The sequence below is a fragment of the Ictidomys tridecemlineatus genome, chromosome 8, assembly GCF_052094955.1.
Source record: "Ictidomys tridecemlineatus isolate mIctTri1 chromosome 8, mIctTri1.hap1, whole genome shotgun sequence".
Classification (NCBI taxonomy): Eukaryota; Metazoa; Chordata; class Mammalia; order Rodentia; family Sciuridae; genus Ictidomys; species Ictidomys tridecemlineatus.
The window spans coordinates 21,519,429-21,546,300 of record NC_135484.1 but is presented as its reverse complement, the minus strand read 5'-3'; the positions used below and the strand labels follow the sequence as shown (position 1 = coordinate 21,546,300).

Sequence of the window (26,872 nt, the reverse complement as noted above, 5' to 3'; positions counted from 1 at the left end):
ATTAACACCCCTCTCACCCAGCCAGAATCACCAAACTCCAGACCCTTCTTTCTCTATCATTGGACCATCACTTATGAAAATGTGTCCAAGGCAGATCACCCAAAGTCCTGTCCAACCCCTCATTCCCTTCCAGTTTTCCATCTCCTTCCTGAGGCCTCACCTTGAGGCATCCTCAATGACCCTGGCTACAAATTCCTTGTAGGAATTCCATCTCACTCATGGAGCCTATGCTGCCAGGTCTTAGGATCCCATCCTTACTTCACAGCCAGCCTAGGCCTGGCCATAATACTTGACCAGCTTTAAAACACTCCCTTCACTTGGGATTGCTCTTTTCTTCTTCTCAAGTCTGTTTTTAAAAGACTAAAACATACACTGATTATGAAGTTTGAAATATAACTTTCCTTCCTTCCCTTTACAGCTAAACTCAAAACAGCTAAACTCATCACTTCAGAGGAACTGGTTTGGTAGGGAAGATTTTGTATTTGTCTCACCTGCTTACAATTCCAGTCATATACACTTTTTTTTTTCTGTTTATCTCAGTAAATTAATTCTCCCCAAGTTTTGCTTTAGGAGATGACCAGTGTAGCCAACAGAACTTTGGTGATGACGGGAATGTTATATTATCATGGCTACTGAACTTTCAAAATATGCTGCTGTGAAACAAGACTAGTGTCCCACACAGTAGCCACTAGCTGTGTCTGTCTGTTTAAATAATTTGGCCTTTGAAGATGGCAGGTATAATCAGAGAGCAACATGGCCATGCTTTGTCTAAGCTTGAGGCTCATTTCCTCCAGCCTCAAGTCCTCCAACTTTAACCTAAACTTTTCATACTTGTTTCATAAATGTCTTTCTCCTAAGACTTTATTTATCTTGTTAAGTTTTAGGGTTGTGTTTAATATACACAACACCACAGAGTCCAAGGCTGGTCCTCAAATGCTGACCTGAATGGAGTCCATGATATTGAACATTCTCTAACTTCTTCAGGGAGTCTTTAGGAATGAACTCAACTTCATAAATAGTTATAACATTCCAGTTACCATAATTGTGTATTTCATAAATATGGACCTGAGAATACAAATATTTGCACTGTTTTCATGATATATTCACAAACTTCTATAAAAATTGTCTTTCCCCACAGACTATAAATTCTTTGTGGCTCAGGATCAAAGCTCAGCTATCAAAAAAAAAAAAAAAAAAAACCAACAAAAAAAACCCCAAAAACCATGTGGCTATATACTACATCTCTCATCGCCATGTTCTCAATTGGTGTTGGCTGTATACTAAAGATTCCAATCTTTGGATGAAACCTGATACTCTTTCTGGCCCCGTCCTTGAAACAGACTTAGGGTTACTTCGTATTGAATGGCAGACCACCAGCAACCTAACTGAGAAGTGACAGAGTGAAGGTCCTGATGAGAGTGGGTCTGTTCTGTCACTTGACGTACGTACTGCACTTGAATCTTAAATACGGTACTATTTCAACACCTGTCACCATGGAAAGATAGTAAGTCTTCCCCCAAAACATCTCAGGACACAATTTTCAGTCCCCTTGATTCTAAAAATACTCAGTGAGTGATACAGATCTGCCAGTATGCCAAAGAAGGCTTGTACCATCTGCTTCGTTCTGCTCATGCTGATTATTTTGGGGATGAGAGAGGATCAGACTGGAATAAGAACATATATATATATGGCAACAGCCAGGAAAGACTGTGTTCCCTGGGGGCTGGAGGTAAACGGTGGTGAAGGGGGGGTCAACACAAGTGCAGTTCCAGGACTTCCCCACTGCTGCACAACACAATCGTCTAACGGGGACAACTGTTTCACAGCATTCTCAAAATAAACCATGACTTCTGGCTTCTATTTCCATTGTCCCCAGTGACACAATGCAAGGCCCATTTCTGAGAGGAAACTGAATTTCCATTTTTGGCCTTCCAAGATGGGTGCTTTTAAATCCTTGTTTCCATTCCATTCATTACTATGTCTACTAGATAAGAAGGTTCTCCTCCAAATGCCTGTCTCCCTCACACTCCCAAGACATGGGACTGTTTTCAAATATATACATTAAGGCTGATTTTAAAAGGGTCTCTGGCAAGGTTTTTTTTTTTTTTTCTTATATTCACAAACAATGAAGCAGCCAGTCATGGAATAAGAGAGGTAGAAATCCTTTGCTTAACTGGTCCTAGGAAACTTTCAATCAGGGTACCCTTCTCAAAATCACCACATGAGAAGCAAGTCTACCAAAAAATTAAAACCAAAACTATTCAGAATCATCAGCAAACAGAAGGAGACCCAGAATCTCTAGGTAGTTGTGACTGCTTATTTTTTTATTCTATTCTGAAATTTGCTGGGTGCTTTTCCTGAGCCAGTACAATGTCATAAGAGCTTGGTTTGCATGTCTAATCAGCAAAACAGGTGCCCATGGCACTTACTGCTTTGAAGATCACACTGGGGCCCTCACCAGTCCTTTCCAGGATGGCTATAGCTGGATTACCAGCCTTGAATGAGACCAGGGTCTTAAGTGGGGCCCATGGCAGCTCAGCAGGGCCCCTGGGAACTCTCTGGGGGTCTATACAGAATTGAAAACATGCATACTGAGATTCTTATGGAGAGAAGAACGACAGCATTTTTAAATTTTTCTAAGCGGTCCTAGATTCAAACAGGTTAAAGGGCATTGACTCAATTGAGAAATAAGAGAAAATCCTTGGTGCTATCAATATTCTACTGGGCTCTTCACAGTGTCATTAGTATCTCCTAATCCATGGGCCACAGATTTGGGGCTTGAATTCTTTCAGGTAAAAGTGGGAAGAAAAAAAAGTTCTATATTGTTTTTCTGGAATTCAAGCAGTAAACAACTTGTACAAATTTCATTTCAAATATAGATCCTGTCCTGCAAGGCAGTCTACCTTATGACTAGAGGGCCAGCTGCCTTCAAATCACAGGGGTTTATCTGTCAACATCTTTAAAAGTCTTTATTAAAGGTCATATATCCTCAGTAAAGTACTAAGATATTATTAAAATCCTGACACCTGAGCTGACATGTCACTGGGAAGATAGCGCTTGCCTAGGATGAACTCAGGCTGGACTCACAGGGCCTGTCAGCATGCTATGTCTGCAGACCTTTCCCCAGTAATGGCCCAAAGGATATCAAGGCGACAAATCAGTCTCCCTGTTGTTTCCTCCAAGTGCCACACTCTCTTGTATTTCTCCTTCTAGAATGTCCACTATCCCTTGTCCATCTGCCAAACTCCTATTTTTCTGTCACTCCCAAACAGAAGAATGAGTTCTTCCACATGGTGGGGTCCACTCAGGAGTCTAGTGGACATCTCCACCTCCATCTGTCTGTCTGACACTGTTTTTCCCCAGTTTATGCTGGGTGGTGGAATGCCCTTACTGCCCTGTCCTGCTCTGAGGAGGGCCACCCTATAGCCTGCTGAGAAATCAGGTTTGCTGCCTATATTCTTTCAAACTGTCGCCCTGAGGGACTTAATTTTGTTAAGCCAGTGACTAAGCTCCTATTTTCTTAGAAAGGAGGCTTAAAATAAGCAAGAAAGCGACAGCGAAGTGTTTATCTAATATTCAGAGAGAAAACTGAGAAAGCTGTCGAGGAGACTCTATCACAACTTTAGAACACCAAGTCCATACCCTAACCAGACATTTTTAAGAGGACGGGTACCTTCTGTTCACAGTGTGAGTCATCTAAAGACGGTGGATTGAATGTAGGCACACAGCTCATTTTTCCTGAAACTCTACTAAAAGACAAGGGCAAATGGGAGCTCCTCAGGGATTCACTGGCGCTGCCTGACAAGCCCTGCTACTATGTCTACAAAGCTTCCAGCAGCTTTGCCATGGCTCTCTACTTATAAATCAGTAGGTGCCAAGGAAAAAGGAGAAAAGGAAAATGAACACAAAACCAGACTAACAGAACCAAGCGGCTGGGAGTGGGAAAGGCAGACCATGGAGGAGAGATTTGAATTAACACCTGCCATGATTCTTAGGTACCTGCATCTGGCAGGTGGCTGATTTTGAGGGTACCTGCTATTTTTCCATGTGACCTATTTCTAATGCTCGCTAGTGATTAACTCTCAAGCCACCTTTATAACTCAGCTAATATCACCCGGTGACTAATGATAAAATCATTCCCAGATAAAATGGCTAAAAACGTATAGTTAAACCAAGAGCCAGGAAGGAGGAGAGGTTTTTTTAAGTTAGTGTGACAATTTACTATCTTTACCACATGACAAAGTTGCTATCGCTGCTTCCATTGAATATCTCATTGTTGTACTAGAATCTGCGGATTACGTGATTAGGCAATAAGCAGAAGAGAAAGAAGTAAATCTTTCATTATCTGCAAATGAAAGACTACATCAAAGACCACAGAGAATCCACACACAAGATTAATATTATTAAGTCTGACAAGGTGTTTTGTTATAAAAATCAAAATTACAAAATCAATTGCTTTTCTAAATACCAGAAGACAGAATGTGATTTAAGGTATCAAGATGATATCAGGGGATGAGGATGGCAGAGATGGAAAGTAAGTCTGAGTCCCAGAGGGATAATTAGACACTGAGTGTAAGCCTCATGGGCAACTTGGGCAGGCATGGAGACCCACAGCATGGAGTGGCTGAGGTCCTCCCCTAAAGGTCAGTGCAAGGCACACCCTTGCCCTCTGGCTTTGGGGAGGTGAATGCCATTCTGCTTGTGGCTTATTCAGGTAACTATAAATAACTGAGCCTTCCTTCCATGGGGGCCTCATGTCCTGTTGGGAAGCTCACATGAACCACCTCCATCACTAGTGTCTCTCCTCTCCAGGGTGGTTTGGTAAAGTGGGCTGGCCCTGGGGTGAGGAGGTCTTTGTTTTCTTTTGGACAGGCAGATCACAGCTAGACTGATCCTCCCTCAGGAGATCTACTGGGTACTGCAGAACAGGAGGCAGGCCTGTGGGGGCATGCAGCTCTCAGAGATCCAAAGACAGAAGCAGCCCCTGCCTCTAAATTCCCCAGCTTCCTTTTGGGTGAGATAGCAGTGATACAAATAAACAAACAAAAATGGAATCTCCGTTCAAAAACTAGACATAAGATGTCCCTAAATTTAACGTATGTCCTGTGATTATACAAACAAGACTTTAACAGCTTAAAAACCCCTTTGGTGGCCTAATCCACTAGCAGAAGGCAGGCCTTTTACAGCCGGTCTTTCTTTGTTACACATTGTTCAAAAGATTGAAGAGATTAGCTAAGCTGAAAATCAACCCTAGCCATGACTTGCTGGGGACACAGAGGTGGGGGAAGAAGAGGCAGTAGCAGGTAGAGAATGCCAATACTACTGTGTAAACCGGAATGGGAGGGAGCCCAGAGGAACCACAAAGAAGGCTCACGCCAGTGGATGTGAACCTCACAGAGCTCTAGAAGACCAAGGAACCAAACCACAGAAGGAAAGGACTCCAGGGACCGGGGATCCATCAGCACAGAGTACTTCATCTCTCTCAGGCCCATGGCCACTGGCCGAATGCCCTTCCTCCGCCTGCAGAGTGGAGCAGGGGCCGGTAGCTCAGATTCCCAGACGGCGCCACAGGGCTGCTACCAATGGCTATTCAGGCTCACCCTCGCGGGGACAAAGGGAGGAAAGAGCTATCTTTGCAGACTCTTAAGTATTTCACATTCCTCCTCTCTCGCCACATTGAATTTAAAATAGAATATTCCGAAACAAATAGACGAATGTCTACAAGTGAGACATGTGCGTCCAGGAAGGCAAGTGTTAAGTCTAGGACTGGCTCTCAAGCCGAGACGCACTGTCCCGTTTTAAGACGTCTATTTATTAATAGAGACTCTAGGTAGTCTGGAGTGGGTGGGGGTAGACAGAGAGCCCCAAAATCCAGACAAAAGCCTTTGGTATTAGGAGCAGATTTTCTAATCATTAAAGTCAGAGATGGGGACTGTTCCTTTGTGACAACTGAAAATATATCCCCCTCCTCCCTCCCTATAAATCCTCGATGACTGGCCTTTAGACCCTTAGGGTCTGCTTCTATAGCTGGCTGCCATGCTCTCTTTTCCTGGGACTCTAGAGTGTAGGGCATGGAGGAACCAGAACTCTAATTAGCAGTAGGCCTATTGTCCTAGCAAGGCCACCATCTGGGAAAAGAAAAGCCTGGTTCCTTCTCAGGAAGCATGTGGGTATATAGGTTTGTCCTGAGGAAAGAAGAAAAGCTAAGAAAAGCACAGCAGTCACAGAGACAAGGGGAAGTCAGATTTGTGAGTTCAAAATTGCTTAAAGGAAACTTTTAGTCTGTACTTAAGAATGCCCAGGTCTTGGTGCACGTTTTGATTCCAAGACAGCATTATCTCTAAATAAAACAGAAAAAGGACACACAATGCAGACATGGGTCTGTCTGGGGAATGGGGTGAAAGATAATGGGTTTTATTTTTCCATTCTGAATGTCTTCACTTAATTTTGATGGCTATTTGAGCTGAGTCTAGGGGTGTAGCAGGGCAGTGAACCACAGGCAGGGGTGGGGCGGGGGTGTAGAGAACATGGACATGAGCAGAGGCCATAGCCTGGAGTGGAGGCTAGTTCTGGCTGTGCTGTGGGCGTGTGGACCAGGAGTGGTGGGAGAGGGCTGGACAGGTAGGGTCTGGCCACAGCAGAGTGGGCTTCTCCAGGAAACTGGGAATCCACAAAGGCTAGGACAGCTCAGCTCAGCCACCAACTGCGCTAGAGAGGACAAGCATCACAGACCACCCGCCCCCTCCCGGGTGTGTAACTGAGTTATTTGGGCCAGGCACACGGGTCACTTAGAAATAAATCTGAAGTCTACAAATATTTATCCCCAGTCCTTTAAGATTATCTGTTTTAATTTTCTTTTCTTTTTAAACTGATAAACATTCCACGGGTTTCCGTTTGGACTGGAAGTTGCACTATAGAAACAAGGTCACTCTTCTAAGCTCCCACCCTGGCTTCTCTGAAAGGGGAAAGGAATGTTAGGGAGACAGGAAAGCAAGCCTCAAGAGAGGAGCACTCAAGACAGCCTCCCTCCTTTTCACCTTATGTTTTTTTCCTCCCCATTCACAGCTTTAGGTCCTTTGTTTGTTTAACAGACCATTACAATCGGAGGCAGTTCAATGGGGGAGGAATGTGAACTCTCTAAGTAGCTGTCCCTGCAATCCACATGTGTGGTCCCTCCCCGCCAGCCTGTCCAGGCCGCTGCTGTGTGCCTTCCGATGCTCCTGGCTGCCCAGAGGAGGCCAGGCACCTTGCTCACAATGAGTCCTAATTTCCCACAGGGCCATGCCTGCTGCTCCTTCCCAGTAGCCTACAGCAGGGTCTCAAGTAGCTCTTCCTTCCCTGCTTGCTTAGCCTCAGGTGGGGCCATCCTGCTCCCCATTCCCTTCAGCTCCTGGGAAGACACTGCCTGTGTGTTGGTCATCCTGTCTTCAGACACCTTGGGACGTCACTGGATAACACCCATCCAAGTCATCCACACGGTAAACCAAAGAAACAATTTCCAGCACTTTGCCAGTCCTTAGTTCACTATGTTTCCACACAATTGTTGATAAACATGGCCAACTAGAAACAAATTTAAAACTTGCATACCTACTGGGTGACAGGATACATCAGCCACACCTCAGGCTCAGAGTTCTCTCACAAGTCTGAAGATTCAAACCATGAAGTTCTCTCAGAAGCCTGAAGATTCAAACCTGTAAGAGACTTGCACATCTTCAGTGAATGAAGCTAGAAGAACACGCTCCCCATCACACTATAACCTGAGCTTCCATTTATGAGTGAACACACACACACCACTGAGGTGGTCTACAGAATTCCTACTGCTTTTTCATGCATTTTGGTGGGTGATCTTTACTTATATTATATCCTCTGTCCTACTTGCAACTGGATTAGAACCATGCTCAAGTTTTTCCCTGCTTTCTGCGAGTAAAACAAAGAATACTTGAAGTTGCTTACATAAAATATTCAAAACAGCACTCAGAGGAAATGGTATTTCTTTTAAACCAACAGTATTAAAATACCATAAAACAGGTATGCAAATCCACGCAGTAACAGAACCTGAAACAAATTATGAATTGAAAGAAAGTCAGCAATATCCAGTTGACACTTTCAACAAAAGCTTCATATAGACTTATAGGTTTATCAAATTTGCAGGGTACCTCCTAATGAAATAGTCCATGATTATTAAACCTGGCTGTGCATGAGAATCAGCAGGGAAGTCCTTTAGAAATACAGATTCCTAGGCCACAGGGCAAACTAGCACAGACTGAAATGGTAAAATGGGGCCCCAAGAACTTGTGTTTCTACCAGATTCTCAGAAGCCAAGTCTGTCACCTGCTTTGTACCACAACCCTGATGAGCGTTTGGAAACCAGTCTCTCTGCTCCAATTAATTATAAAACTTGACTTCTTCCTACTAAGACTATTCCAACCAGTAGATCCTCTTAGGGGGAAAGCTGCTCGGGTTCTCTTAAATTGTACAAAAGTAAATTTATTATGAAAAAAAGCCAATTAGCTCACCTAAGTGATTTATTCACTTGGATGCTTGCTTTAATTTTATTTTTTTAAAAAAGGGCTATGACCATTTATTTTGCAAAAGAACAGTGCTTTAAGTTGAAAATGAAATATATATATATATATATGGCCTTGTCAGACAACTAACATTTAAAAATGACCCAGCAAAGTTCAGGATAAAACTGGAGGTGACCAGGTTACTTGAATCACCCGGGGAGTCTGTTTGGAAGTTATTCTTTGTTTTGCATGTACAAAAGCTTCACAAATCAACTGCATGGTTCACCTGTTGTCTCAAAATGCTCAACATCTACCATTGTGGTTTAATTAGGTGGTCCCTAAACATTTGTATCTTTTTTTTCAAGAGCTTTAAAACACTGAAGCAAAAGAAATCTTCTAGATGATTCTTTGCGTCTGCCCAGCTCACAAGTGGACAATACCAATTTATGTATTCAGAGAGGCCGGACTCCCTTCGGCTTCCCAGGAAAGGGCTCGCTGAACGTGAGGTAAGCAAACCAGGCAGTAGAGTAGCTTAGCTTCATTGTCAAAATATTCAAATTATCACAAAAAAGAAAGCAATTCCTTTCTGAACTCAACAATACTCCTTGGCCTCTGAGGGCTCACACAGGAGCTTATTCTCAGGGCTGTTCAGTGGGAGCAGCACTAGTGAAAGAGGAGAGCCCTAGCAGGGAGGAGATCAAGTCCTTCAGCCTCTCCCACCTGCCCTCTCAGCATGTCTGACGTGTACCTACTAACAATGCAACGGAGACCCTCAACAGGCCTGGCCTGGGGCATCATCCTGTGCAACGTAGGACAAATTAACACGGCAAAGACATAGTCAAGAAAAAAACACCTCGGTTGGACAGGATGCCACTTACGGACTCTTCAGTTAGGATTTGGATTTCAAAAGCAGAGAAAAAGGTTTTCAAATGTCAACTTTTTTTTTTTTAAGTGTGTAGTAAAAATGACGCTATAAGAATCAAATAATTCTAAAGGTCGATGGCTCCAGGGTAGCCAGAAATATCACATTTTTCCTAGCAAAGAAATCTTCTCCTGGTAAATAGATTTGCTAATTGTTTTAAATGAATGATTTTTTGTGTGTGTGTGGTGAAGGGAAGCCATTCATTAACAAAAACAAAAGTTGCATGACTCTAGAGTGTATGATTTCTAGAGTCCATTTTTGCCACACAATATGTTTTTCTGGGCGCCTGCTTCAGAACACGCTTCTCCTCAGTTAATGAACTAGCTTAGCTGCCTGCTGAGCACTCCCTGAAACCCCTGAAATGAACAAAAGGATTTCTTCCAGTTTCAGCTCATTCACATCCAGCTCTTCCTGGTTTTATTACTTAAGTTAATTCTTCAAGCTGACTTTATTTCCAGTGATTTGAGAGGGACAGAAACGGGCAACCCCTGACACTGGGAAGTCTTTCCTGGTTTTCAACAAGAGAGTCCTTTAGACTGTAGACGTGCCAGGTTTGTTTTTGAAGTCTCTCGGAAATGTCTTATTTTTGAAAGACTTTTACTGCAGAAGGAAAGGAGCCCATGGGATTTGGTAGATCATAGACAATGACATCTTACTGCGGCCAGATGGATCATGGTGAACAATGAGATTCTATCTTTGAACCGGAGACCCTAAGTGGGATATGCACATTCTCCTCCAAACAATGACCACAGAGGGGCATGTTGTTAAAGGAACACATGGAATTTAAACAGATTTGCGGGCCTGGCACCTGGCCCCCTACCCTCTCACTTATGGACACTCCCTGGGAATTCTCATGCACAGCTCAAAGTTTTAACTACTTCTTGAGGTCAGAGGCCTCCCAAATTTCCATCTTCAATCCTCAGCTTTCTTTCAAATTCCAGACAAAGGCACCCACTGAACCTCTCATTGTAGATACCTCCCTGTGCCCCATGCCCCTCACAGTCACCCCCCCCCCCCAGCACCACTGTGTATCTTAGCCATGATTAGTAGATGCTCATGAGATGGTGGCCATGTTTTAAGTGGGCAGTGTTAGCCTATTTTATTTTTTTAAATAAGAAACCTAAGGCCTAGAAGTTGTGCTAATTTGCCTGGTCCTGTGCTAATTTGAAAGTCAATCCCTTCACAGTAACTTCCCAGCCTCTACAAAGTCAGAAACTCTGGAGTCACATTAGATTTTTCTCCCTGATTAAGCTGTACAGGAGTCTGTGAACTTGTTGTCTCTCGAATCTGTTTCCTCCTCTTACTTGCCATAGTGACCTACCCTTGGGCAGAGTTTTCTGCCTTTATTACCGCCTCCAAACAGCACGGCAATACAACTTGGGAATTTTACTTTTTGTCGATCTAAAAATTTCCCTTTCTTGCTTAAAACAGGTGGCAGATTTGTCACCCCTTGTATTTTGGCCCAGCTGAAGGCAGGGGCAGCCTCAAGAAGTCTTTGTTAATATCTAAATCCAGTGAGGAAATTCTGCAGGACTGCTGGGAGTGGAGGGCAGGGTGGATAAGAGGGTGAAAAAAGAGACACTGTCCCCTCCACTCCCCATCCCCCACCCTGGGCCTGGAAAGGAAAAGGATCTGTCAGCCCCCAGCAAGGAGGGGGGGGGGTCTTGCCCTGTTGTTTCCTAAGGCAGTGACAGAGTCCTTGAGGACAGCTGTGTGGGAGAGCACTCAAGCTCCAGGAGGTTCCCAGCCGCCACTCCTGGCACTGAGGAGGACAGCTGCAAGGCTTCAAGACACGGCTAATGTGATATATGGAAGGTCAGAGGCTAGCTCCTCACCTTCTAGGCGCCATGGGAATCCCTAGGTTCAAGGGCATAAACTATGTGAGAAGAGGCACCTGAAACTCACCCAGATGAAATTCTCCAGGTTGGCAGAATAGGGGAGGGAGTTCAAATGGAGATTGTTAATGGGGAATAATCTCAAAGACTTTCTGGGTTGAGATACAGATTGGTGGGTGCCTCAACAGGGTGCTAAGAATCTTACTTAGAATCACGCCTACCCACGAGATTGACTAGCTACAACTGCTGGAACTGGAGCCCATCTAGTGTTTTTGTTTGTTTGAAAAAGGCCACAGAGAAGGAAGGGTTCTGAAGGTGCTGGTGATTGGGGGGGCGCAGGGGGGGGCAGTCCTGTGTTTGACAACCCTAGGTCTATAAAGAAAGGAAGGAAGGGCAGATGTTAGAAGATACTCACAAGAGTAACGCCTCTGATTCCTAGACAAATACCTAGAAAGGGAGAGGCAAAGTTATCTTTAAGGCCTTCATCTTATGCTCTGAACTGCTAAAAGCAAACAAATCGGGAAACACATACATACAGAGGATAAAAAAGTGAAGTCTATTTGGAAAAAGACCCAGAGCTAGGGGAGTCTTGAGACCCAGACATCCCTGTTTCCTAAGCCTGGACATCCTTCCCTGGCTAATATGCTGGGACAGGGAGCTGATTTCCATAAGATGGAAATGATGGCCTGCAGGAAACCAGGGTGTTCTGGGGGAGGGGAGGCTCTCTCCCTAAGAGAAAGGATATAAATCCTGTGACAAAATGTGATAATTCAAAGAGGCTACAGAAATGATAGGTCCTGGAGGCGCCAATGATTCGGACAGGGGCAGTGTTCAGACCCTGAGGTCAGTGGCATTTTCTAAGCAAATTCCACTTCAGTCTGTGGCTGAACATCTAAGACTATCAGAAGAGGTTTATAAAGGCCCAATGAAGACCGAGGGTTTTAAATAAGACATTTCGGCCATAACGTAGAAAGAACTATTAGTATGGACTGCTCTGGCCAGAAGAACTTCGTACAGGCAAGCTTAAGCAATTAGGGAGCCCCATTTTCCTGCCAAATGGGCACATCACTAATCCTGAAGGCCAGGCAGGGTATAGGGCACATCCAGAGGGAAGATGACCTGGAAGAGGAGGATTCCGTGGGGAAAAAGTGCCCATCATAGAGCAGAGTTTGTCAAAATGGTCCCTGGAGTTTGAAGCACAAAGCCCCATGTATCTGCTTTAGTTCCAAGGACGGTGGGCATGTTGTATTAAAACATATCCCTAAAAAGATCACACAGAAAGGGAACATGAAAGCTAAGGGTGTTGGGCAAGCAGGTAGAGGACTGGCAAACCAAAACAAGCCAAGACTGGGGGAGTGGGGGCGCTCAGGTTTCATAAGGGTCTAGCCTCTGCTGGCTCTTTTCCCTGTCACACCAGACTAGTAAGACCCAAAGGAGAGACAAAGATGGTTGGTGAGCGGTGAGCACACACATTCCTATCCCAAACTCCTCCACCCAACGAGGACAGCTCTCTGTAGAAGACTACTTTTCAAATCTGTGGTGCCCAAAAATGTGGGGAGATTGCAAGGGGGAGGGATACTGGAGAAAGGAGGACAGTCTACTCTGGAGGCCCAAACTTGTGTGTGACTTCCTTTAAATATAGCAGCCTGGTAAATAAGGAGCCTGGAGTCAGGTCAGTGGAAGGGGCTGTTTCAGCATGCAGACTGAAGACTGACATCCATACTTATTCCCCAGGCTGTTTTTGGATGGGGGCTCTCCTTCATTCTAATCACAAAGCTGCTGTCAGAGTGATTCTTCTAACATGCAAATATGTTCCTGTCACTTGCCTGTTTGGAATTCTTTAATGTTCCCATTAGTTTCTGTCAACTGCAACCCAGAGACCTGTCTAATCAGAACCATCGAAAGTTCTTTAAGCAGGACAGCAGTAAGTTAAGGCCTATGTTATAGATGGAGACTTCAGACAGCACACACAGACTATTCTCCTGGATTTATCAGTTAAATACATTAAAATGGATACACTATAATCCTCATGGCAAAACAAAACAACAACAACAAAAAACTACTAACAACAAAATTGTGAACAAAAAAGAATAAAAAGCTGTAACTGAACTTGGGTTTCTCTATAAAACTGTTCTCAGAAAGTTTGAAATCCTCCTTAAGTCAGAACTCGCAAACTCATACACAAGAGTTGATTGGATGAGGCAAATAAAAACCATTTTAGGGAAACAACGTAAAATGACTGTGATCCTAATGTGGTCTCAGTTTACACAGGGAGTGTTTGTTTTATGAACCTTTTTAATTTCTGCTGAAACAAAAAGGAAAAATATTACCTTGGTACATGCTACATAGTGGATCAATTTATTCTCCAAATAAAGTACTCTTTGTTATAGCATAGACATGCATACTCGTTAGCACTAACTTGAAGATAGATGAAGAATGTGCTTTATTGGCTAATTTTTAATAATATTAAACATTCTTCTCTATTATGATCCCAACTGTTTTTCTCTTTACTTTTTATTTGTCTATTTGCTCATAGAGAAGGGAAGAAGTTTTAATATTCCTTAGATAATAACATTCCTTACCTAAAAAGTGATAAAATGATAAAATGATAAAATTTTACTCTACTTCTTCCACTGTGTGGGAAGCACATTCTACTAATACCAGGTTGTGCTTTTAGAATTAAAGGACTAACCACATTCCAGTATTCTAGGTGCAACCTCAGAAGGACACTGTGGTACAGGGGGAAAAACTGAGTTTGAAAGATGCTCTGCTACTTGGAAGGTGTGTGACCTCAGCCAAGTGGACTTCCTAAGCCCAAGTCTCCTTTGACATAAAATGGGGACATTGATCTATCTTGCAGAGCTGTTGCAAGAGTATGTTATATGTGTACACAGAGTGGCACAATGACAAGCACAGAGTCCAAAGTAGATGTACAAAGCAGATGTGGCCTGTGAATAAGTGTCAGAAGTGATTCTACACAGCAGGTGAGCTCACAATTACAAACAACTTATTTTGGACACAATGTACTTAACAGTAAGCAGAGCATAAGTGATGGACTCAATCATCTTTCTTTAATGTGGATCACCACTCCATGGCCACACATGCTTGAAAAGAACTTTGTATTATTATCTCTGCATTTCTAGATTTCGTTAAATTTTTCCTTCAGAAGAATGTGTTGGTGGGGAAGTGGACCTGTTCGAATCATCTGGAGAGCAGGGTATGAATTTAAATGAGAACAACTAATACTCTCCTCAGCCTTCCACATGAGGTGCTTGTGGGCCCTTCTGGAAGTTAGCCTCAAGATCATACAATAAAGGGGGAAGTGGTTCATCTAGTGAGAGTTTTGCAGGGGAAATAGAATGGAAGATAGATTATAAGAAAACTTACATAGAAGACTGGGATTATAAAATATGGCCTCAGTCAGGGACATTTTGCAAAAAAAAAAAAAAAAAACACATATGGAAAGAGGCCAAGAGTTATGGTTGAGCAATAGCACAAAAGCTGCAAAACAAGGGAAGGGAAGGGTGAAAGGGGCTTGAGGGGGAATGAGCTGGACGTAGAACTGATACATGTTATGGGGGAAAACCACAAAAATGATGGATAGGACATTTAAAGCTAGAATTAGGGATCATTATCTTGAAATGAGCGATTAAAACAAGTCAATCTCCACATGAATGTGGAAAATAAGAAATAAAAACTTGTACTGTATGATGGGGACTCTGCCAACCATGAATTCCTTCAAATAAACACCTGAACTACCTACTTCACAACTTCAGTAAGTTTGGATAGAAGATATGCAAATTGAGAATCAACCCACATTATGACTTTGGGAGAATGATTTAGAGACTTTGAATTATGTGTTACATATCTGGTATAGAATTCTAAATGAAGGATAACACCCTAATTTGTTCCTAGTGTTTGTACTGTGCAAAAACAAACAAAAAATACACGTACATGAGCACACGCACACACACACACATAAGAGAGGAAGATCACAAAGTTTCTAATAAGCAAATCATGATACCTTACAAATCAACTGTACAATACCCATTATTTCTCACATATTGTGAATAAATAGCAATGGTGTTTTTATCATGTTCTCTTGGTTTTTAAAGATAGGGTTTCATAAGTTCCTAATCTTATCACACAATCCATTTTCCCTCAAGTTCCTTGAATACAAATTCTTTGACAGGAAGGGTTTTCCAGAACATCATATCCCCCTCTGTACAAAGGTGGAAAGGCTCTGGTATGGGCTTTGAGGCAGGGAGAGAATGAGCACAGTCACAACTAGCCCAGAAGAGTCGAGGATGCAGGAATCCCAGGGCTGAGAGAAGGCACACTTACCTTTCTATATGCCAGGTATGGATGAGTTTTAGACGTGACCTGAAGCAGAGGCCACGTCAGACCTAAGAGCAACCCTAAAGGAAAACATGAGCAAAATGTTAAAAGGAAGCATTAAGAGAACTATAATAGACCATGTAAGCAGAATAGGAGCTCCAGACTGCCAAGGTCAAAGCCTCTCCATTAAATGCCCTAGTACCATATGGCAATATTCCAGAGGCACGCCTTTAAGTCACGAGAAAGTGTTTTACATGTGAGAGTGGTGATACAGCAAACAACGTGGTCAAGAGCATGGTTATGATGTCAGAAAGACAAGATCTAAATCCTGGTGTCACCTAGAACCACTAAGAAACCTCATGTAATTTGTTCCATCTCTCTACCTCGGCTTTCTCACCTGTGAAATGGAGATAATCAACCACCTACATCATAAGACCCTTTTGAGAATTCCATGAGTTAATTTAAGTACAGCGTTTATTTGCACTGTGTCTGGCAAGCAGGAAACACTCATGGGTATGCCATTATTTTTCAGAGACCTGAAGTGAAAATATGTCATAACCTCAAGCGGAAACGAGAGGATAATGAGAACCTTTTCAGAGTGCCAACTAAGAATGCCGGGAGAAGGACACAGTCCTGAGCAGGCCACCAAGAGGCAAAATATCAAAATCAAAAACAAAACACCCCACCACAGTGTAACTCCCATATTTTTTCAAAGTCAAGACTAGTCCTATAGGAAGAAACCTGAAGGACTGCACTTGACCGTAAGATACCCAGCGATTCACTTCAGGATGAGAGAGACGGGAGGGCAACTGGAGGAGAGGCAAGAGTGAAATTTTTAAAGACTGAAAAAGATATTTTCCTGTAAAAATAACAAAGACAGGAAATATATAAATAATAACTCAAACCCGTCAATCCTTACCTTGATATAAATTCATTACCAACCAGGAGTCCAATGCAATTGAAGTACCAACCTCGCAATGTCCTCTGCAAGGTCCACATTTATGCATGGCCCTAGAAGGCTGTTATTAGTTTTTGGTTTTTGAATAGAAAAACCTTACTAATCTGAATTTTATGAATGCTACAGGTATAATAATTTGAATGCGAGCCAAAGTTATTTTTCTTTTATTTAGCTGAGGTCTTTCCTTGGTGAAAAATGGCACACTAAAAAAAGCCAATAAAGCAAAGCTGCAAAGTAAACATTTAAACCAAACACATACTGTTTTAATAGCCTCATTAGTACTGATGATTAATTACAAAAATTAGATACTGAGTTATTACAGAAGGTTTTTATGGTAATAATATCCAGGCCATCCATATAGCTTACATATAATCTAATTTTAAATAATTTTATATTTCAGAATAGCATTTCTTTTAACCCAACCTAATGGGTAAGAAAGGTGTCTCATTGTCAATGATTACATCCTGTCCCCCCCACTCACCCAATACTGGGGGTTAAACCCAGGGGTGCTCTACCACTGAGCTACATTCCCAGTTCTTTTCACTTTTTGAGACAAGGTCTTGGTTAAGTCATTCAGGCTAGCTTCACACTTGCAATCCTCCTGCCTCAGCCTCCTGAGTAGCTGGATCACAGGCCACCATGGCCAGCTACGTGAGCAACTCAGTATGGACAGATGAGAAGCCATCTAAGAGGAAAGAATCTGGCATCTTTCTACTGGGAAATTTGTTTAAGTGGAATAATGCACATATAACCATAGAGACCAATTATATGTTGATCTCCAAACCTATGTTGAGGGATTGACCCTTAAATTCCTTGAAATTATTCTTGGATATTGGGGGACAGGGAAAGGCTCTTTTGTGGGAATGCTACAGTTGAAGTTCTGATTCTACAAACAGAGCAAGCACACAATTTTTAGTGGCAGTCGCTGCCTTGGTCTGGATGTAGCTCTACCGATGCAGATGAAGACACACCTCATGCTGAAAGCTAAATTATCAAATGGAAAAGTGTGGCTTCATTTCCTTCTCCTCCCTCTACTCTACTTTGGTATGATGTCACACAAAATTACTTCCAAAACTGGGAGAACTAAGCAGCCAGTTATAAAAGCTAAGTGCTATGCTTAATGCTTTCTTATCTACAACTAAGTGCTTAAGGAGGTGAGAGTCTACCAATGCTCACTGCCATGGTACTTTCCTATTTTGGAAGGGAGGCAGTGAGACAACCTGCTCAATCGACCCTCTTCCTACAACCGCGTGAATCTGTTCCCCTACAGAGTTCCCATCACAGTGCACAGATCTGTACACCTCTATTTCAAATTTCATCTCTACCTTTAATCAAAATAAAAATCCAAATACATTTCTTTAAAAAGATAATCTTGGTGGTTAAAAAAAAAATGACAAGGGGGCAAAGTTCTAGCCAGCCTGTGTGCTTACTCCCCCACCCCCCGACATCTTCTAAACATTTCCATTATGATTTTAAGATATTATTTTCCTAAAGAATGCTGAGAACTATTCCCCACTTAAGCTCAGGCTTAAAAAAGAAATTGTAACCTGAGAATAGCTCAGAAATCGGGTTTGTCCTAGGGTCCTGTGAAATCAGAGTAGTCAGCCTTTGCTTCCTTTGATAAGGAATTCATAGCACACAGTGGTAGTAAATCTGGTTAAAGAAATTGCCAAAGGATGTTTTATTTTGCATTATTTAACATTACATCATAGAATTAAGTCATACAATATGGAAGCTTTATCCATCTCAATCACTAAATCACTAAATTTGGTCAAGTGAAAGTCTATAAAATTCTTCATTATAAGCTATTTCACCTTCTAAATGAATGTATCTAAGCATTACGTTGAGGTTTATTCTTAGAAAAGAATAATTGAGCAGAGAGCCTGGTTCTGAAAAGGATAATGCCATTCACTTTTAATGCCTTCTTCTAGAGGTTGCTGGACTGCCCAACAAACTTGCCACACCAAAAAAATTGTTTTAATAATTCTCCATAAAGGAAAGATTTTTTAAAAAATCAAGTGACAAGAGACTAATCAGGTTTTCCTAAAATTTAGTATTCACAGTTGAAGCCTGGATAAGTAACTGTGTTCAAAGGAATGTTCAGGGAGCCGTCAATCGCCACACATCCAGCTACACTTACAGCCAAGAGCTTTGCTAGGCTCAGAGATATAAAAATGAATGCGGCACAGCTGCTTTACTTCCAGCTAAAAGAATACATTTAAACAAAGAGCTACAGGGCAATGTGTTAAGTGCTATAACCGAGGTGTGCACAAAGGGCTGGGGCCAAAGGAAGAAGCCATAAATTCTTCCTGGGAAATCAAGCAAGTGAGGGATGGTGATTTTTCCTTGTGATGAATTCAAGACTTTTTCTTTACTAGTTTTGAAAAGGAAGGTGCTAATTTTAAGATTTATGATGTTGGGTGCTATCCTGGTCTATTTATCAATCTCATTTATGTTTGACACAGACTTTCAGTTACAATATCCCAAGAGTATAAATTTTGAAAAATAAGTGCCACATAGCAATATTCCCATGAAATGCACACAATACGGAGTGGCATGAATCACAGCATGAGGGGAACTTAGATCCCAAGTTTGAAGATGTTTTGAAACATAAATGAAAGACTCATTTTAGAGGATTTGAATATAATATGAAGGCTTATTTTAAGTATCATTTAAAAATTTTTCTTCCTAAAGCAAAAATAAAAGCATCGCCTGATTATATCATGGTTCATATTTGTCTTTCTCTATGTCTGGGTTTAAAAAAAAGAAGGGGGGGTGTTGAGTCAACTTCTACTTAACCATCATTTATTATGCATACCATATTCCTACTTATAACATAGTTGTGACAAAACCTTCATTGTTCATTGCACACTAGCCCCAAACTTGAGTCATTCTAATGTAAGCATGAGAAACTCCCGTCTCCTTTGGGGTGAATTTCCAAATTCCTCTGTGTTAAATTGAGGTCTAATTTTCCCTGTGCCTGGTTTTCACAAGAAGGTCTATTCCACCCCATGTGCTCCTTTTCAGCTGTCAATAAACAGAGGCAGTGAATTCCCCAGGGCTTCACAAAGCTAGTTAGGCAGAGCCATTCATTCCTTCAGGAAAACAGGGCATTGATTTCAGTGAGTTCCCAGGGAGCAGCTGCAACAAAGAGATCAAAGGCCCACCTCTCTCTCCCTCCATTGCTTTCATTAGGCCCAGCCCAGACAAACAGCGACAGGTCTCCTTGAGACTCCAAGAGGGCCCGGCGGACCACCGCATGGTTCAATTCAAATTCATCCATTTCCTACATTCCAGTGACAGTCCAGAATGCTAACCATGACAAACCAGCACAATCAACCGGCATAATATACTGTGCACTAGTTCATCCAAGGTCAGAGGGAGAAAACAAGCACTGAGGGAAGTCCTCTGCTTCTAGGGCCTGCTGAGCCTCAATGGCCCCCTGACATTCCATAAATAAACTTCTCCCTCTCACTCTCCCTTTCTTCCTCCACCCTGCAACCTCACAAGGGACAGTCTCGGTCTCGCTGAACAATCTGCAATGTTTTTCATGTCACAGGACCCAAAGGATCTGGAATCTTTATTCCTAGTCTAACTGTCGCAGTAGTGTTACAGTAGGGCTGTGGGTGAAGCTCCTATCAGTTCACTACCTTGGTAAAGCTAATCTGTTATAACCAGCAGCTGACCGGGTATACCAGTAGCTTACTGCTGTGTGATGAACCCTAAGCTGTACTTTCTAGGTTTCTCTAAGGGGTGATCTGCAGTGAAGGCCCCTCAATTTAAGGTAAAGTTTAATTTGCATAAATGCTGTTTGCAAAACAAAATGGAACCAAGAAAGAACCAGAGGTTTTTTTTTTTCTCTTTTTAAAAAAAATTTGATCCAGAGAATCACCTAAACTGGGTAACCTAAGCTCTTAAATGAGAGCCAGTGTATAAAGGGCTGTGTGTGTTTGTGGGAGTGAGGAAGGTCAGCAAGACGGAATCAGAAAGAAAACAAATTATCTCGACTGGTTACCTACACTGAACAAATATAATTAAAAGGTTCCTGAAGCTGCCCCTGAATTCCGAATGGCTTCTTTGACACTGCTTTCAGGAAAGCCTGTAATAAAATGTGTTCCTTTCCTTATGCTCTATTCCATTTCTGTCACTCATCCTGAGTAAACATGGTAATAGATGGATTAAGTCTCAAAATTCCTAACCCAAAAAGAAAATAAACAATATTGGAATGAGAGGTATGGAGAGCTCATTCCTTGTGGAAGAACACAACCTTCCACACACCTAATCGTAAGCCTCAGGACTGACCTGAGGGATCATCAGAGACCTTCAAGTCATCAATTCACTGATTATCCATCTCTGGCTGCCATTTTGTAGAGGAGGCTCAACAGGTCTCAAGGAGAAAGAAAACTTTCACTTATTTCCAAGCTGGGACATAAATGATCTTAGAAAATACACAATTCTAAAATGGACAAGAAAGGTAGCTTGCGACAAAGGCGGTTTGAACATCCAATTAGGAATTATAAAGCCAACTCTGCTATCTACCCACTTTGGGCTTTGGGGGACACATTCAGCCTATCTTCCAAAATGGAGACAAATATCTGTCAAAAATTCCCTTAACAAGGTACTGGGAAATAAGCATTGTGTGTCTCATTGAAGAAAGACAACTTCTTTATATAATCATAGGTCATTCTGTGATTCAAAAGAGGTTCTCTGGAAACTCGCTAAGTTCCCATAAATCAAATTATTTTCTAAAAGCACTCAGAAAATTCATCACTTAAAGAAAGTCTGTGGCAAATGACCAAATATACTCATGGCTTCATTTATATATCTTTCAGAAGCATTTACAGAGCACTTAGAAATATTTTCAATTTGATCTTCTCCACAACCAGCTGAGGTAGATGGTTTTATTAATCTATTTTTGAATGAGAAAAAAAAATAGGCTCAAGAGAGGCAAATGGACTTGCCAAAGTCCCAGAACTAACCAGCAGAGTTAAAACGCAAAGTGTTCTGTCCTTAAACCCCATGCCCTTTCCATTTACCCTGGCTACTGTGTACTGTGGATAGACTATTCACTAAACTTTTCTTGCCATAACTCCTTTAAGTAATCTAGTCAATTTTAAGTCTAATGTTTCATGCCACTCTTATTCAGCGAGGTAGTGTTCAAGAACATGGAACTCTGGAGTCAGGATTGACATTTAAATAGTGCTGTCACAGGCTGAGGGCCTAGCGATACCCGTAACCTAGCAACTTAGGAGGCTGAGGTAGGAGGATTGCAGTTTCTAACAACAGCCTCAGCTTAGTGAGGCCCTAAGCAACTCAGTGAGACCCTGCCTCACAATAAAATAAAAAGGACTGAGGATGTAGCTCAATGGTCAAGCACCCCTGGGTTTAATCTCCAGGACCAAAACTGTCACCATTTACTAATTTTAGAAATAAAGCAATTAACAATATTTTCAGTGGACCAGTTTTCCATCTATAAAAGAGGACTAATACCCCCTTCTCTCACTGGGCTCACAGAGGACCATATTAGATAACTGTATAAAGCACCTATACCATGTTAGCATATGGTGACTATCGTCAATGTTGAAAATCAAATCCATGTAAAATTTGAGAAAATATTCTTCCTTTTCAGAAAGACATAAAATTTAACTCTCAGCACCTAGATTGCATGATGCCCTCTCACCTTAAAAGTTTAGCACTCAAGTCTGGGATTGAATAGGGACCATCTAATGAGCCCAAATCAAACTGTTATAAAGAGAAACTACAAAATAGAAACACTAATTGAAGTATCCTTTTTAAAAGTTATTTAAGGCAAATCTTTGCTACAAAACAGCAGTGTGGTTTCTGTACAATTCAGCTTTACTTTTTGCCATTTTATCATTTCAAGTAGAAATGCATTGATAACAGGAAGAAATTCACAGACTTACTACATGATGGGGAGATCGGAATAGTATTTGTTGTATGTGGATGGTGCTTTATATATATCTTCTTGCGATTGAGCCTCTCATCACTAAAACAACAGATAAACTTTCCAGCACAAGAAAAGACTGCTGTGGCCAACAGCAAGTCTCATTTTTCACTCCACGTCTCATTTTTTTATAATGCCCTATCAGGGGATAGTGGCATGTAGATGTTACAGTATAGGGTATACAGATTGCTATGGGAACACAGGCAGAGACAGAGAGTCTGAGAGAATCAGAAAAGTCTTTGGAGAGGAGGTGACATTTATTGAACCATTTAGCTAATATGGATGTCCTTCTGGTATATTCCTGATTATCCTTGAGCTTAAAATTTTTCTGTGAATTCTGAAAATATCATTCAGGGATTTAGTTCTTCATCACTGCTTTTGTTCATTTGCAAACTTAAATGGATCCTTTCTCCCCTTTTGTAAATACATCTAAGGCATTCCCACTAAAGAGGCAGAGAGCTGAGGCCTCTGTTGTCTGAATAAACACCATTTAAGTCACTTAAGTGCTTTCTAATTCTATAGGTTTGGGATTATTATTATTATTATTATTATTATTATTGTAGTGCTAGGGTTCAAACCCAGGGCCCTATTCATGCTAGGCAAGCACCCTATCACTGAGCTATATCCCCAGACTAGTTCTGTGATTTTTAAAAGTTACTGCTCATTCTTGCATTACACTAGCTACTTAACAATATCGTATCTTAAATATGCATGTTAATTACAGACTGTTAATTAGACTGTTAATTCTAAGAAATATATTTTTCCTTACTGTCATTTATTTCAGAAACAGTTGCAAAGAACTTTTAAGAATGTCCAAGGGAACATGTCTCACTAAAGGAAGTTAGCCTGTAGTTGGGGAAGCTTGAAGATCTTTTCTTTCCTATAAAGAACTGAGATTTGTCTTTTGGTAACCATCCCTAATTCTGCCTTCTCTGACAACACGAAACAAACATGGTTTCTAATGTAAGACATATACCTGAAGACACATGTGACAAACCCATACATTGAGTCATTGAGATCATTCTTTTCTAATTTAGGTCTATAATACTATAAATTTCCCTCTAAGTACTGCTTTAGTTATTTAGAGATTTTTCATTTAGTTCATAATATTAATTTCCCCTTTGATTTTTTAATTCACTAGCTTTCAGAGGAGTTTTAGAGTCATAGAAAAATCAAGTTGAAGGTAGAGATTTTTCCATTTATCCCTTGCCTCTCACATAGGTATGTATATGTGTATTTGTGTGTGTGTGTGTATATATATGTATATAATATATGTATATGTATATATATGTATATGTATATAAATATATGTATATATATATAAATGTGTGTGTATGTATGTATTTGATAGTTCATCTCAATGCTAGTTGATTCTTTTTTTGTGCTATGGGTTACTGTTTATAATTCATAAGTACAACCATCTGGGTCTGCTGGTTTCTTCCATGCAGACTGTTTTACTATTATCTGAATTTCTTTAGTAGTTATAAAGCTATTCAGGTTAGCTACTCCTCCTTGAGTGAGTTTTGGTTGTTTGTATTTCAAAGAATTGGTCTAGTTTATCTGACTTATGAAATTCAGGGGCTTGGGGTTGTTTATCATATTTGTTTATTAGTCCTAAAATACGCATGGCATCAGTAACATAACCCCCCTTCAATTTCGAATAATTTGTGTATTCTTTTCATTTGGTTGCCTGGTTAAAACTTGATCATTTTATTGATCTTTTCAAAGATCATTTTATTGATCTTTTCAAAGCCTTTCCTTTTACTGATTTTTCCCCACTCTTTTCCTGACTTCAACTCTGTTAACTTCTCTAATTTTTATTATTTATTTTCTTCTGCTTGTTTTAGATTTTTCTTTTTTTAAAAAATTTCCCAAAGTCAAAACTGACATTATTGGTTTTAGAGCTTTCTTCTATTATATTCATTCAATACTATCAATTTTCCTGTAAGTACTGCTTTAGTTGCATCCTACATATTTTCAAAAACTGTTTTTATTTTCAGACAGTTTAAACTATCTCAATTTGGGGGGGTCAAAGATAACGTTTCAATAAAATCAGATGAAATGGTCATTCATTCAAACAGTATCCACTGAGCAACCTTTCCCCTGGCACTGTCAGATGGTGATTAGGAAAGTAAAGTAACGAAGGCACAGGAAAGGCTTGGAGGATAAGTCGAGGAAAACGGTGTCGACTTGAAATAGGTTGGTCAGGGCAGTCTCAGTAAAAAGATGACAATTTAGGGATCATCTAAAAATTTAGGGAACATCTGAAGGAAGGAAGCCAGTCACGTGGCTATTTTGGGGGAACAGTAAATGTAAAACCTGATGCAAGAACAAGAGAATTGGTATAGCTGAAGTAGTCAGGGAAGGGGATCCGTAAAAGATTAGGCCAGAAAGAAAATTAGGCCCAAGGTAACAGGGCCCCTTATCGTGGTAAGAGCTGACCGGCCTCTGTAAGTGACATATGGAGGTACTAGAGACATTGGAGTAGAAAAGTAACCTCAGACTTACAGTTAAATAATTTATCTGGCTGCTGTTTAGAGAATGTGTCATAGAGGAGAAAGTGTAAAAGCATGGAGACCAGGTAGGATCAATGGCAATAAAACAGATGATGAAGGCTTGTACCAGTGAGGTGACCAAAGTGCGGGGGAAGAAGTGGTCACCTGGCTATAACTGGTGACTCAGAGGTTGCACAGTGACACATGTTTGAGAAATACCACAAATCAAAGCCCTTTTCAGGAAATCAGTTGCTGGAAATAAACTAGTCTTTAATTTTATCTCAGTTTTTCCCCAACTTATATGATCACAGTGTCTTTTTCCATATACCAATTAATACCCCAGGAAATAACCATGTCGAGACAGCTACTCTGAGGAAAACTGTATTAAAGGTATATGTCTTTCTGGTGGCCTCAAAATAGGTGCAATAGAACATGCTAGAACAATGTACAAAATATTGATTTAGGAATTACCATAATGCAAGTCCTCATTATGTTACTTTATAATGATACTCACCTCTTGCTAAGCTAAAAAACAAACCATATGTCATTAAAATTGGTTTAGCATATTTCAATTCTTCATCAAAAAATCAAAGATGTCACAAAGATGATTTAGGATAGAAACTTTGGACATACATACAACCTTAGCTGCTCAGGCAGCCCTTTGTTCCCACCTACCATGACCCTGGAGGGACATCCCTCCAAGAAACAGATGCTCCTAGCCCACAATGGATAGGTCAAACTTCCCCAAAGCATGTGTTACCTACTAGCCATCTAAAAAAGGTCAAATAAACCTTGAAATAATAACATAAGAACCTAATTTAAAATTTTTTGCCCCATATCTTGTTCCAGGACCTCTAGAAATGTGTTCTTGTGTGATTAGAGAAGACAAAGTTTTGGGAAGAAGGATAAAAAAAAAAATTGAAATTTCAACTTACAAAAGCCAATGGCACTGCGTATGAATCAGGCAGAAGCAATCTGAAAATAAACAAAAAGCATTCGTTAACTTTATATAAGAGCTGCACATGCGCTTGTTAATTGTAATTTCGAGATTGTTGTAGATTCATAGGCAGTTTTAAGACAGCCTTTAACCATTTTTCCCAGCAGCAACATTTCACAAAACTAGTACAATATCATAACCAGCACAGTGATGTAAACACAATTCACAAGTCTTTTGAGATTTCCCCAGTTTGATTGTATCTCTGTGCGTATCTTGTTCTACACAGCGTCATTTCAAGCATAGGGGCAACGCTTCACCTCCACAGCCAAGCTACCACACAGTTCTATCAAAGGGTCCCTCATACTGCTCTCTTAGGGACACACCCACCTCCTCCACCATAATCCTTCTGCCCCAACCCTTACACATTTCTATTAAAATAACATCCATTTATTAAAAGAATATTTTAGTCATTGTTCGTCAGATACAACTAACAAGTCAGGTGTCAAATCACAAATAAAGAACTCTGCTATTCTGTGCTAAAGAATAAGCGCGAGTTGAAGGAACAAGGTTTATGGAAAAGTTTCTTCTCAGGATTGCCACCACATAAGACCATTCACCAAAAGAAGTGTGTCTGAATTCACATTCCATGCTTTTCAACATTTCTCTCACAAGTCACCTTTGAGTGCTTCCTATGGGACAATGTAGGTATTTTATATATGTTATTTCATTTAATCCCTACAACCCTCTTATGTGCACACCATTATCACCCCTATCTGGCCCAGGAGGAAACCAAGACCCCAAGAGGTTCAAGTTACTTAATGTCTCACAACTAGCAAGTGGCAGATATCAGTACCTGGGACCAGATTTTTAGCATCCAGTCTATTGTGTCCCCCAAAGAAACCAATGGTAAAGACA

The 26,872-nt window shown here is 41.0% G+C and overlaps 1 protein-coding gene across 9 annotated transcripts in view; it reads right to left on the bottom strand.

Annotated features, from left to right (window-relative positions):
- Plagl1 (PLAG1 like zinc finger 1) overlaps nucleotides 1–26,872 on the bottom strand; it is a 51,137-nt gene that overhangs the window by 8,150 nt on the left and 16,115 nt on the right. For 2 of the 9 annotated variants that reach the window (XM_078018979.1, XM_078018974.1), the window contains exons 3-7: nucleotides 25,956–25,995; nucleotides 15,609–15,682; nucleotides 11,680–11,711; nucleotides 7,954–8,055; nucleotides 7,588–7,691 (exon numbers count right to left, since the gene is read on the bottom strand). The gene's annotated coding sequence lies outside the window, so the exon portion shown is untranslated. Of the gene's footprint in view, nucleotides 1–7,587; nucleotides 10,417–11,679; nucleotides 11,712–15,608; nucleotides 15,683–25,955; nucleotides 25,996–26,872 lie in introns of those variants that run through there. The other 7 variants (XM_078018978.1, XM_078018973.1, XM_078018980.1 and 4 more) reach the window with 4 other exon arrangements.